This window comes from Acipenser ruthenus, chromosome 25 (assembly GCF_902713425.1).
Source record: "Acipenser ruthenus chromosome 25, fAciRut3.2 maternal haplotype, whole genome shotgun sequence".
In the NCBI taxonomy this organism is placed as follows: Eukaryota; Metazoa; Chordata; class Actinopteri; order Acipenseriformes; family Acipenseridae; genus Acipenser; species Acipenser ruthenus.
In genome coordinates this window covers 23,648,268-23,662,206 of record NC_081213.1, presented here as the reverse complement: position 1 = coordinate 23,662,206, position 13,939 = coordinate 23,648,268, and the positions used below count along the sequence as shown (strand labels likewise).

The window sequence follows — 13,939 nt, the reverse complement described above, 5'->3', positions numbered from 1 at the left end:
TTCTACCTTGCGCACTTTAAAAGCAATGTAAAAACCAAACAAGCAGGTCCTCGATGTTCACTGAGAACACAAGCTTTTCAATACAATAGAGGGTATTGTAACAAGGTTGAGTTTCAGGTATCTAATAAATACGACTGTGTGAAGAAGCATTAGTCGTACCACACGTCTGAGTGCTTCATCTGCCCTTGATACTCTGTCTGTCTGTTCCAGTTCTATGTCATTTTTCATCAGTACAGTATTATGATCTTCAACTGAGTATAATTATCGATTTTTCAAATGTTTTTCCAATTCGAAATCTCCTGAACGTGCGAGTCGTTATAATGAATGGATAAAGGCGTCTGCTAAATAAACAAATAATAATAATAATAATAATAATAATAATAATAATAATGAATGGTGTTGTATTTTGAGAAAAACTCAACATATGTCTATTTACACTGTCATATGCCCTCTAAGCTTACTGATTTAGATTTAGACTTAAATTTAGAATTCTAATGCAATAACAAAACAAATAAAAACATTTAAAACGTCTTTATACACAAAACATAAACAATGTATTAGTTCAGACTATATCTACCAAAGGTATACATTTTGGTTACAACTCTAAAGCAAGGCCAAACAAACAATTGCATTTCTTGTATTCTCTATTCTCTAGTCTTTTGGGGCATCTCCAAAAACAACTTAAAACATCCATCTGCAGGGGATTGCTTCTGATCAAACAGCTTTAAAAACGATAATGTCATGTTGTATTCAAAAAAGCTTTGGAGATTAAAGGCATGCCTGGAAGCATGAGTTTTTTTGCCAGCCTGTTCATCAGTAATATGACATGGATGGAAAGATAGATAAACTGTAGAGAGCGGTCAGTGCATTAAAAAGGTAAATTTGGAAAGACGTATTCTACTTGATACTGGTATGCATTACCTGTCTGGGTATGAGTACTGTACTCTATTCACAACCCCAAGTACACACGGAGCCTTTGGATTCCACAGTTCTGTTCAGACCTCTGATTGATGCCCTGCTGTGTGAGTATCCAACCACAATACAAGGAGCTTTCAAATGCAGCATCCATCACATGCGCCCGGCCAGCTGTGCAGCCAATCATATTAATGCTCATCACAACAGTATACCAACACAAGCAGGATTTCCAATCTTTACCTCTTTAGTGTGTGTGCCCATTTCATGGCCAGTTTACTTACATCAAGCGACTCTTTGCATTCAATCAAATGACACGGAACATGGTTCAGTGTTCGTAACCTTGCCACATGAAAAGCCTGCTTTATTTCCTAATGTAGTTCCTAATAGATACTTTAGATTGCACATTAAAAATCCATAAATTAAAAGTAGTTAGAAGTCAACACATTCAAGAATGGCCTGTTTTATTACATTTTTCCAATGCACATAATCTTTGAAAACTTTATGCTGCAGGGCCTTGTGCTATTAAAGTACGAAGCCTATAACTAAAGCACTTCACTTTAAAGTTAAATTTAATTCTGTATGTATTCAGTATGCTGCTGCAGTTACTCATTTTGTGAGAAGTTTTTGGTTTGGGAGCTCCTTTCTATCAAGGCCATAGGTAATTTATACCGTAGTCCTTTGAATTTAAGACGCACTTTTTTAACCATTTTTTGCTGCTCAAAAATAACCTGTGTCTTAAATTCGCATACAGTATAGTGACGCATGTATTAAAATCCCCAACAAAAGACGTGACTATCCGAGTACACAAACAGCAACGTGACTGACTGCCGAAAGACGAACAAAGACATCTGCCCATCTTCAAAGAAGAGTCATTAGCGCCCTGAGGAATTCAAAGAAGCTTTTACAATTACAGCTCCCCCTGGCTATTGCAGTTAACTTATGTGTATTTTGGTCTGTTGTAACACGTTTTGTATCTGGCAATTAAATAGCAGTGATTTCCAAAATGAAAGCATTGTTTATATACCAGTCAAATTAAATAACGTCCTTGTTAACTGCACATCGTGTGAAAAGCTCTTCATTACTTAAATCTGCTTATTGTAGTGTGTATGTTTATGAAACCCACAACTATTATTATTATTTTTATTATTATTATTATTTGTAAGAGCAATAATTTGTATAGTGGTGGTGGGTAGCCTACTCTGCATATTTCGGGGAAACTCAGCTGTTTTTACCTCGTTACCTTGATAACATATTATTATCATACATTTTGTAAGGGTGTTATTTTTTTATTTTTTATTTTTTTGAGGAGGTGGGGGTTCGGGGCATTTAAAAATAAATGTTACATGAGGGCCGCACATATTCTTTAGCATATCAACATTATAACCTTTTAAAAATAACATTGGCCTGGTTTACATGCAATTGAAAATCAACTCTACAGTCATGACTGTGTGATGTTGTCACGCGAATACATCGTGAAACAGCAAAAGGACGCCCTTTTGGCAGCGCTACTTTAAGGGCAGGGTCAATCGCTTTCTCACGATAAAAAATCGCTGTAAAAACCCATGCTTGTAGCTCACGAGGTTTCAGCAGTCAAGATCCAATTTTTCTTACTTAATATCACGTTATCTCCAGCAGAAAGGCCGTACAAAACAGCCCCCCCCCCCCCCCCCCAACACACACACATACACTGTACATTTATGGACTACTTCAACACTAGAACCACCGCGTTTATACCCAACCTAAAACGGCCGGTAGATTTTAAACAACATCAGTAGTAAAATGAAAAACAAACTATCGGATACAACTGAAAATTTTTATTCAAGCACAAGTACGGTATTTATTTTATGCAACGGCTTCTCAAAAGTTAAATACTAGCTTCAAACCTTACTTAGATCAAAGTTCAATACTAAAAACTGGAGCACAACAAAGCATTTTGCCGGAGCACTGAGTACAAGATCTTTACTGTTTTTGCTCTAAAGACTGAAACATTTTAAACACCTTTTTTCATGAACACTATATAAATGACACCAAGATAAAAAAAATGTTATAAAAACCTAGCAACAATGTGCTGCTGTATACAATTTTCCTAGAAACTGCATCGATTAGACCTAATAGCATGCTTTTATTGTAAATCCCACATGAGTCCTTATGCCAAGTTTGTGACACCGGGAAAGAATAAATGTCCAACTGTAATTTGGTACGGTTGAGTTTTCTTTAACCTTTTTTTTTTTTTTTTTTTTAACCAACAATGCGAAATACACTGCTCTATAAAATAAACTCTTCTTTCCCAGTGAGCACGTTGAGTAGATTTTTGGCAACAGCTGTGAACAATCATTGCTTTTACTTTCCAATAACTGAGATTCACCAAACCAATTTTGATTGAAGGCTTTGTGTTGGTTCGAACTAAAATTACACAGCCCACGTTTCAATACCATGCTTTTTTTTTCAGTGAATAAAAAATATGCATTTTAATTAAAACTACAAGCATTCCTTGCCTCACAATAGCATTGATGTGGTTAAGAACTTCAATTATCCACGCTTCAGTGCTTTGCAATTTGCATGAAATGTTTTGCTGGTTTCAGTATTATTCATCCTGCATGCTGATAACCACAGTTACATGCAGTTTTATTTTTATTTCTTTATACTACAGCACTTACAATATTTTCTGTTGCATTTCGGGTGAACTACCTAACCTTATTTAGGTTATAAATATTGAATTAAATTCACACTATTATTTCTCTTTATTTATTTCATGCATGAATGCTTTGTTTTTCTTTAAATATTTATACAGTAACTGCCAGTGAGTTGACCATCAATTACCAAAATGTGAAAAAGTAAAGAGCAAGACAATACAGGATTTGACTAACCCTATTTAAAATGGTAGTGCTTCACAGAAGATACGTGTATTACTGTCAACCTTCAGATGAAACATCCAGTTCTTGAGAAATTACTTACATTCCAAAACAAAATGTTCCTCTTTACTGAACAATGACTTCCCAGCAAGGCCTTACATAAAGAACATGTTTTTATTCACTCCCTCTCTTAAATGTAGGTGGCACAGAAAAAATGCTTACAGTATGTTTTTTTTATTGTTTTCCCCCAAATCTAAAGTAATGGTTACATGTTAAGAAATACAATTAGACAGGCTTCATTGCTTTCATTGCCTCTGGTAACAGTATCTTGTCCTGATATAAAGAAATGTGGCATTTACTGAGCCTAATATTTAGTATCAGTGTGCAGCGTACCATATAATATATATATATATATATATATATATATATATATATATATATATACTAGCTGCTGTAGACAATGCATAAATATGATAATATTTCAAGTACACACATACATTCTTTATTAAAATGAAGAGTAGAGAAGTATTATGGAGATTCGGAGGTAACAAACTAATTGAAGCATATGATTTAATATGTATTTCAAGCATGCCTGACGCACTTAAGACTTAATTGCTTTGCAATTTCACATAAATATAAATTGGTTTATTTAGTACCACGACACTCTTTCTTGTTGTATCCAAGTGCCCTTCCATATACAGCTTAGAAGAAGTGGACTGATTTTTATACAATTTAACCAATACAAAATAATCCAGAAAGCTGGTAGGTGGCAACAAGCAAATCTAGCCAGAGGGTCATCTTTGATCAATTTTGACACAGGGCTAAATCACAGCACGAAACAGCAGCCTGTCAGGTGGCATAAGAAGTTTGTTGTTACCCAAGGCAAACCAATTTTCAAAATAGCTTTCCACCTGTGTCCAGTCACGTTAAGATCTTATTCTCTAGGGGGTTATTGCTGGAATAAAGGATATAGCTGCTGTGCAAATAGGAAACAGACTTCAGTTTATTCAAGTGTAGCCTCATAAAATGTAGGACACGAATGCTGTTTTCAGAAACTGTAATCAAATTTGGGTTGATGATGTTCTAAAAGAAAATAAATCATGCCCTTCCATGTTTACTCTATTATAGTAGAGTACAGTAATGATTAAAACATGTTGCACAAAACCAAAAGACCTCATTGGAAATAATTGTGCAACCCATCACATCATTGATAATAAAGCCCTCATAAATCCTAACTTTAGAAAAAAAAATATTTATGGTCATTAAAACTTTTTTTTTTGTATAATGTGCATGTTAAAAGTGTGCTGAATACACAGCTAACGTTATTTGCTTCCACCATACAAATTTCCTTTAAAAAAAAACACAGCACAACACAACACAATACAGCACAGTTGTTCCCCCCCATTGTGGACTTTAAATCTGAGCGCAGTGCTTACAGAACAAGATGTGCCACATTGACAAGCCATGTTTCAATTAAGATGCTTTGGAAACAGCTATAGACAAACATGAAATGGTTGCCATCTGTGAAGGGCATGAAGCCCACAAAGAATTATGTCAATACTTATAGACTTTTTCAGGCACTGTACCAAATTCCCGAGTATGGATAAATTCAAAGTGACCATCATTCTGATGCAAGAACCTTGAAGTTAGGCACCTCCAACAATAGAGTGCATGCATTGGAAGAACACTGAAAAATTGTGAATTCTATATTCTGAATTACACAACCTTCAACAAAATTACTAAATGGTAAAATGGGTAAGTTGTAATCATCATTTTGTGATAGTGTAGAGAGGTACGGTGAGCTAACCAAAGTAAAGGCTGCAGCTGCATGTATCCCCATGTTTTTGAATAAGTGTAAAAAGACATTGCGCTACAAAAGGTTCTTGAGTTCACCTCATCTAAAACCTACGGTATAGATTATTCCCGCTGGAATCTGTTCCAAAAAGGGTAAGTCATTAAATTCCAAGAGCTCTTGCTTTGATGGCTGCAAAAGCACATTGATGTTGAAATTGGAGGGGAGGGAGGGGTTGTGGTTATAATTACAAAAGGACAGCAAGATACTGTAGCTAGCACAAACAGATATGTAATAATTAACAACGATCTTTCTTACATTTGCTTAGTTGAGCAAATCAACATCTCCAGGTTTTAGGAAATATACATGATGTGCAACTAAAGTCTTTATGAAGTTCATGGTCTGATAGTATTTGAGTGTGATAATCACCTGTATGAAAGGTGAAAGTAACAAAAGGTAAATCATATAATGCAAACTCATCTATTAACAAAAAATTAATCTATCAACAACAAAACAGCATACCATATATCAAAATTCAATTTACTCAAGGACAAAAAACAGCATACCTTAAATTGAAATTCAATTCTTTATTTAAGCGGTGTACAAAAAAATAACAGTTTCCCATAAACGGAAATTCAATTTACGCAAGGGGGCACACGATCTTTATTTGAGCTGTGTATTTTGCTTCACAGTTTATTTAAATAAATTTTATTTGAACTGTGCAAGCACAGAGTGTCAGTCATTCCCCTCAGCCTCACTCGCTTCCATCCAGGAAATCAGAGCTTGCTCTTGCTGTCTGCCAACATGTTCAGCCAATCACAGCTAACTTTAGTTGGAACCCAAAACTGACACTCAACAGATGACAAGTTCTGGATGGGGGCTCCGAGCTTTACAGAAGGAACGGGCTGAAGTTAGTTACTTATTCCCGATTCGAGGGCTCTTTAAACAATGCTTGGTCTACAATAATGGTGCTTTTACACTTTTTTTTTATCAGTATGCCAGCAAAGCAAACCAGTACCCAACCTGGTTCTGAAACTTATGTGCAAACAGTCTTTATATTGCAATAAGTTCAAATATGTAGGGCCTACATATAGGAGGCGAATGTACTCATCTTATAATTAAGTGATTTCAAAATTATGTAATATATTAGATTTAAATCTCAGTGTATTTTTAAGGAAAAACATTTTCAACTAATTGAAATGATTTCATTGTATTGGTGCTGACAAGTACTATTTTGGATATTACTGGAATGAATGTCTGATTGCCAATGCTACTTGAAAGCAGTGGAGCTTTTAAAAGATAGGATTTTAATATAGTAAATTATACAAAACTAAAACCTATGTGAAACTGAGGTCTCAACCATTTGGAAAGCTCCATTAAGCAGATGGCAAAAGAATCAAGCTAGACTTTATTTCATAGCAGACTAGCTTTGAGTTCAACTTAAAACAACACTACAACTGTTTATACTGCAGCAGCATCTTGTCAAGGCATTTGGGGGGATTTGAATTGCCTTTTTCAAATGAGGCCTTTGCAGCAATAGGATAAGGTGGTTGTGTTACAGCTGTGAGGTGATAATACTCCATTACCCTGAATGACAAGTCTACAACAAAGATATGCTCTCACTGTACCCATTACTGACATCTGTGTTTGTTTTTTTAAAGTAAGTAGAACAGTAAACTCTAGGTACCAGTACTGAATTAACGCTAGTATAAAGACGTTATTTACAGACACCTGGAACAAGCGGTCAGCTTCCCTTAACAGCTACTAAACCCCATATTAAGTTTCGTTTTCAACATAACATAATGAGCAGCCTTACTTTTTCACTAGACAGATCGTTCATATTTCACTGTAATGGTGTTTGTGATGAGGCATTTTGCTGTAAACAAAAATAGGCAATTTTTCTAACTTTAAAAAACTACTGCTTTGGGACAACGGTACTCATGATTCGAATTAGCAGGTGTATTCACTTTCACAGATTATAGCGCTGGTCAATTATATAATGTCACTTGTGCATTCGAATACCAATTGTTATTTGGACACCTCAAAAGTACTGAATTATTAAATATCTATTTATAATTGCATTTTTCAACTTCCTCGACCTCTCTCCTTTCTGTCTCAGTTTGAACTACGACGAGTGTGCGTTTTGTGTGGAGTTTTAATTGCACACAGTACACCTGTGCTCTAAAATAATTGCTAAACAATAAACAAATAAATAGTTTAAAAAAAAATGAAAATAATAAATAGTAAATAAATTATGCTAAAAGGCTATGTCGTGATATTCTCAAAATCAAATAATAACGACGTATCGATAAATAGTAACTACACCGGCACGCTTTTCTTCGACAAACACGATAACCTGTTATTTTGAACAATACGTTTAGTTTATTTAATAACTAAACGCATGGCCACATATTTTATTCACCACATTTAGTCTCACCACCAACAAAATAAAAAGCAATGGGACTTACACAGGAACTTGCCGGACTGTGTGCATGTACAGTATTCATCCAGGAAGATGTCAGAAACAACATGGGAAGTGTAGTTTATTGCCGCCAATCTGGCTGTGAAATGCCTTTACCGAACTACAAGGCCCAGAGTGCAGTGTGGTGTTCGGATTTTTGGCATGTGCGTTTTGCGGAGTGCAATAAACTGTGTAGCTTTTCTGGTACTACAAAATCGTAAATCGAAATCTTTAATATCTAATTAAAATGCCTTTGTGTTGTATAATGGTAGAAAAGGAGACCATTACTGTTTTTTTTCTGTTATCAGCAAAAGGATAGAAATACATTAAGTACCCCGCTGAATTGACAAATAACACATTTCTACTATCGAGTCGTATACTGAAACTATGTTGTTTAATTAAAAAAAAAAAAAAAAAAAACTATATTGCCTGTAGCCTAGTGGTAATTTTAGGTAATCATTGTTTATTTAGAAAAAAATGTTTATTTTCTCGTTGTTCTAAGACATATTTTCTTCATATGTTCATCCATTGTTGTCTATGGAGTTGTGTTATTGCTCAATAACAGACTGGCAAATACAGCATTATGACACCTGTTTTAAAACCGCTGATGAAACGCAGGAGCCCTTCCTAAAACTTAAAAAAAGAACTGTTTCAGTGGACTACAATGAATAGATCAGACAAACAAAGGTAAATAACCAAAATAGCTTTTTAAAATGGTAGTATAATAGTGATAATGACATTGTTGTTGCGTGTTCCTCGGTGATAATGGAACTCCCTCATTCAAATAATTCCCTTAAGCCTAATTAAATTACTGTGCCTGAAAAACAATCATGTGACAGGTTGACTATAGGTACCAAAAATGACTAGTGGTACTGTATTTGTCTTATCAAAAGTATATTTAGGTTCTCTGATTGTAGGTTTTAACCAATAAACACAGATAAAACACCTTCAAAACTAAAAACTAAAAAAAACTGAAACAGAAGGCCTTATTATAATGCTAATAACCTGTTAAACTAGCAAGCTCGTTGGCTAATCAGGCAGTAATACATAACATGTCTCAAAAATGAAAATTACTCAGCAATAGAATGGCCATTCTGTATAAGTATAAGTTTTCGAGGTTTCATTTTAAAGTGATGCATTTTTAAATGCTCGGTCCAAAGAGAGTATATCAAACAGGCTATGAGTCTCTTGTGCTCTATCCATAATATTAGCAGAAGGTTTTTAATTTTATATATATATATATATATATATATATATATATATATATATATATATATATATAAATATAAATATTTAACTTCAGATCCGTTTCCTTAAGGGCAAATCACTGGGCACAATCATTTCTATTCCAGAAATACAGCTTTTAATGTAATCAGAGCTCTTAAAAAAAAAAAAAACCTACCACTGATTGAGTTCAATTCTTCCATTTTTATTCTGCAACACCTCTGTCTAAAAGAACATCGCCATTGGCATCTAATCAGTATGCTATAAAGAACAATATACTTTCCATTTCAAGTTCAATACTTTTGATTTAGTGTAGGAGTAAAGAACATTTGCAAAATAAAAAGTAGCATTGCTTGCTGTACTACCTATACTCATCATATGTTTTCTTATTATAAAAAACGTCCTAATTGAATGCTTCTCACCAAATCTGCAGAGTAGAAGAAGCAACAAACCTTAGTACCCTTTAGTGGCAATCACAGCAGCCCATTTCCTTGTACAATGTCACTCGTGCCTATCCCCTGTCAAGTGTTTTCACTTTGCTACCTTCTTTCTACTCCAGTAATCCTTCACATCCTTGCGTTGTTCTTGTTGTCTCTTGACAGGAAACAGACCTCTTAACCCCTAATCCTCTGACCATTTTTGACACCTTCGCCTGCCTGGAATAAAGCACCCACAATAAAATGTTATCAATCTGCAAAACCTCCTGCATCTTATTCTTGCACCAATATGTGCACAGATTGGATCCAGGGGTTTTAAAGGGGCTTGTGCGATGTGGTATGAGAAACACAAGATTCTTACTGCTTGAGAACACTGGAGTTATTGGATATATAAGCGATTCCAAAAGTATGGAGATGAATTGTTGTTTCTGCCAGATTCCTCGGCACTACCACTCCTTGGGGTGCCACATTTCATGCCAATAAATATTCTGCTCCTTCTCAGTTTTAAGAAAGCACTCCAGACAAGCCCAAATCATCAGTGTTTTGCCAGATTAACTCAAAAGGTTCTTGTCTTTCAAACTGGAGTCCAGGTCACTCATTTCCTTTCTTGCCATTCCAGCTGTTCCTAATTCATGTGAGCAGCTGCTCTTTCTAAATCTAACACCGCATTCAGATCTATCCCGCCGCAGCACTATACTATGACCCTATTCGAGATGATTTGGCAGTGCATATGGATTGGAATAAGACTTTAATTATGAGTGATTGCAAATTATGTCATGAACTGATGATTACTTAACTTAGTAAAGGAAGTGTTGCACGAAGTACCGGGTGAGCAATGCGATCAGGAGGGTGCATGTTCAAATCCTGGTTTCGGTTGAACCCATGGGGCTGGCTGTCACCTTGACACAATGACCCCTAGTGGTCAAACACCGGACAAGGCATGTGATGATCAGTCATACTCTCTTCTGACCTTCAGACGGTACTTCGTTTTTGCAGAGGTGAGATGATATTCAAACAGGGCACTTGAAATTTGGGATTAATAGTAACACACGATTGAGCACATAAATGAATGTACATGTACAATTTAAATGTTACACAGATTATATTCCATTTGATTTATCAGAGGCCATTGTTTTAATCCGCTTTTCTTCATCTGCCTTGGGAAAGGATTCATTCATTTATGCATTGTAGGATTTTATGTTTTGTTTTACAGTTGCAACATAATGGTCGTAAAGTGTCCACTGCAGGGTTAAGGTATTGAAATGTGCAACATGGCTGATCAATTTGAAAGCATAGTTTGCATAGTCAATGAAAATGATTAATAATTGATCATGTGTCTCTACCTGTTTTCAATGAGCACTTGCAGCTCTGATGTGTCTCCACTGGGCCTAACGCTAGCTTTCTGTTGTGGGGGCTCTTTTAACAAATGGTTGTGAGGCTAAGATTTCCATTTGCACTATATTGTCCATTTTATGGAGCAAGGTAGAAGAACAGACCATTAGTCCATGGCTCTTATCCCAGGTCTGGGTGACTCTCAGTGGGAATTTACTACATTACAAAATGAAAAAGGGAAAGAATGGTAATTTACAGGGGAAGAGTAAACAAGGACTCATTCACACTTTCAGCTAATGCATATGGAATGAGATTCCACTGGAAACGGTGTTAAATGTTGTTTTGAGGATGCAACATCGACAATGGATAATTGCAAAGCATATGACATGGTTTATTTAGATTCCCAGAAAACTTTTGACAAAGTCCCGCATAAAAGATTCATTCTCAAACTGAACGCAGTAGGGATTCAAGGAAATGCATGCACATGGATTAGGGAGTGGTTAACATGTAGAAAACAGAAAGTACTGATTAGAGGAGAAGCCTCAAAATGGAGCGAGGTAACCAGTGGAGTACCACAGGGATCAGTATTAGGTCCTCTGCTATTCCTAATCTACATTAATGACTTAGATTCTGCCATTGTAAGCAAACTTGTTAAATTTGCAGATGACACAAAAATAGGAGGAGTGGCAAACACCGTTGCAGCAGCAAAGGTCATTCAAAATGATCTAGACAGCATTCAGAACTGGGCAGACACATGGCAAATGACATTTAATAGAGACAAGTTTAAGGTACTGCATGCAGGCAATAAAAAGTGTTGAATTTAAATCAAGGGAAGTAATGTTAAAACTTCACAAGACCTCATCTAGAATACTGTACTCAGTTCTGGTCACCTCGCTACAAAAAGTATATTGCTGCTCTAGAAAGAGTGCAAAGAAGAGCGACCAGAATTATTCCGGGTTTAAAAGGAATGTCATATGCAGACAGACTAAAATAATTGAATCTATTCAGTCTTGAACAAAGAAGACTACGCAGCGATCTGATTCAAGCATTCAAAATTCCAAAAGGTATTGACAATGTCGACCCAGGGGACTTTTTCGACCTGAAAAAAGAAACAAGACCAGGGGTCACAAGTGGAGATAAGATAAAGGGGCATTCAGAACAGAAAATAGGAGGCACTTTTTTACATAGAGAATTGTGACGGTCTGGACCAACTTGTTTCCCAGTAATGTTGTTGAAGCTGACACCCTGGGATCCTTTAAGAAGCTGCTGGATGAGATTCTGGGATCAATAAGCTACTAACAACCAAACGAGCAAGATGGGCCAAATGGCCTCCTCTCATTTGTAAACTTTCTTATGTTCTTATGTTCTAGGTGGCACGTGAAATTTGTGCCCCCCTGGAAAATGTTGCCCTCTGACTATTTTGCATAGACCAGTCTATGAAAAACGGTCCCTCCGGTCTATTTTTCATAGATTGAAATTAAATATATAGCTTTGCTGGATGAATTACATTTTTAAGCACGAATATTGTAAAAAAAGGCCTGAAACAGAAGGATGGTTTAACAAGTGTTGATATATCAAAGTAAATGTAATCGGCTACTTGATGCATTTTGTAATACAGGATTATCACAAAATGCAAGAGGCAGAGCGTGTGCCTGCATAAGGTTCAGTTAATGGCTGCTTTTACAACAGAAAATGTCATACAGTCATACCTTTGTCTGGTTGCCAACCCCCACCTGTAATATAAATGATAACATTACTGTCATGGAAAAAAACACAATTTTGTTTAAAAAAAAAAGTATTTTTTATGCAGAATTTCTACGGATAAATTAATGCAATATAACAGCTACGTCAAATATTGAAGCAGGTTATATATTTATAGTCTACTGGTTATTTAAAGTTTAATGTGAGCGGGAACAATACTAGCGGGGACCATTTTTTACAGGGTGATCTATGAAAAATAGTCCGGGGGAGCTGTATTTCATGGGGGACCAAGTTTTGCATAAGGTGGGAACCTTTTTTCATCGGGGGGGGGGCTAGATTTCATTATGACATGTAGTCCTGGGGGAACATTTTTCATAGGTGATCGATGAAAAATAGCCCAGGGGGCCTGTATTTCATGGGGGACCAATTTTCGGGTCACACAGGATAAAGTGAGTTTTGACTCAGCTTCTGGTTTCACATATTATATTTTCTGTAACAACTGATGTCATTTTTTTTTTTTTAATGTGATTACTACTACTCTCCACACATCGCACATAGTATTTATAGTGCATTAAATTAGATGTCTCAGGCAAACAGAGGGCAGTATCATTGGCATACCCTTCCTTACAAGACTGAACCTTATGAATCACGCTTCTGATTGCTGCCTTGTTAAAAATTACAGCCTAGGGCCATTGTACATTGTTACAGTGAAATCCGTTGGAACCACGTCTTTTTTAATGGGCCCAAAAATTCTTTGCCTGCAGACATGTATTCTTAAACACCACAAAACATATACATGTATGTCTTTGTACTTAGTACTGCATTACAGTCTGAAAAAAAAAAGTAAAGATATTCTGTTATAATAATATCGAGCTAAGAGGTTTTAACGTAGGCTTTCCACATAGGCGTTGAAATCTTAAAATCAAGTTAGTTGCTAATGCAGCCCTCACAGTTAACAGCTAACTGCATTACTTCTTCAGAAAAAAAAAAAAAACTCGTAGGTGTAACCTAATATATACTATATTACATAACATTATTCATTTAAAATTGCTATCCCAGAAAATGAGATAGTGGGTACCGTGATTTCCTATTATGTACCACGAGTCTCTGTAAAGAATGCACAGCATAGTGTGCTGTTCGGGCATCAGGACCCAGAGGAACCCTCCCCTCGTTTCCCTCACACTCCCCCTTTTCCTTTTCTCCTTGCCTGTTTTAAAGTCTCTGC

The 13,939-nt window shown here is 35.9% G+C and overlaps 1 protein-coding gene across 4 annotated transcripts in view; it reads right to left on the bottom strand.

Moving 5' to 3' along the window:
* LOC117413947 (bis(5'-adenosyl)-triphosphatase-like) overlaps positions 1-8,088 on the bottom strand; it is a 225,890-nt gene extending 217,802 nt beyond the window's left edge. For 2 of the 4 annotated variants that reach the window (XM_058999716.1, XM_058999719.1), the window contains exon 1: positions 8,028-8,088. The gene's annotated coding sequence lies outside the window, so the exon portion shown is untranslated. The remainder of the gene's footprint in view (positions 1-8,027) is intronic. The other 2 variants (XM_058999717.1, XM_058999718.1) reach the window with 2 other exon arrangements.
* Between the last annotated feature and the right edge of the window lie 5,851 nt (positions 8,089-13,939).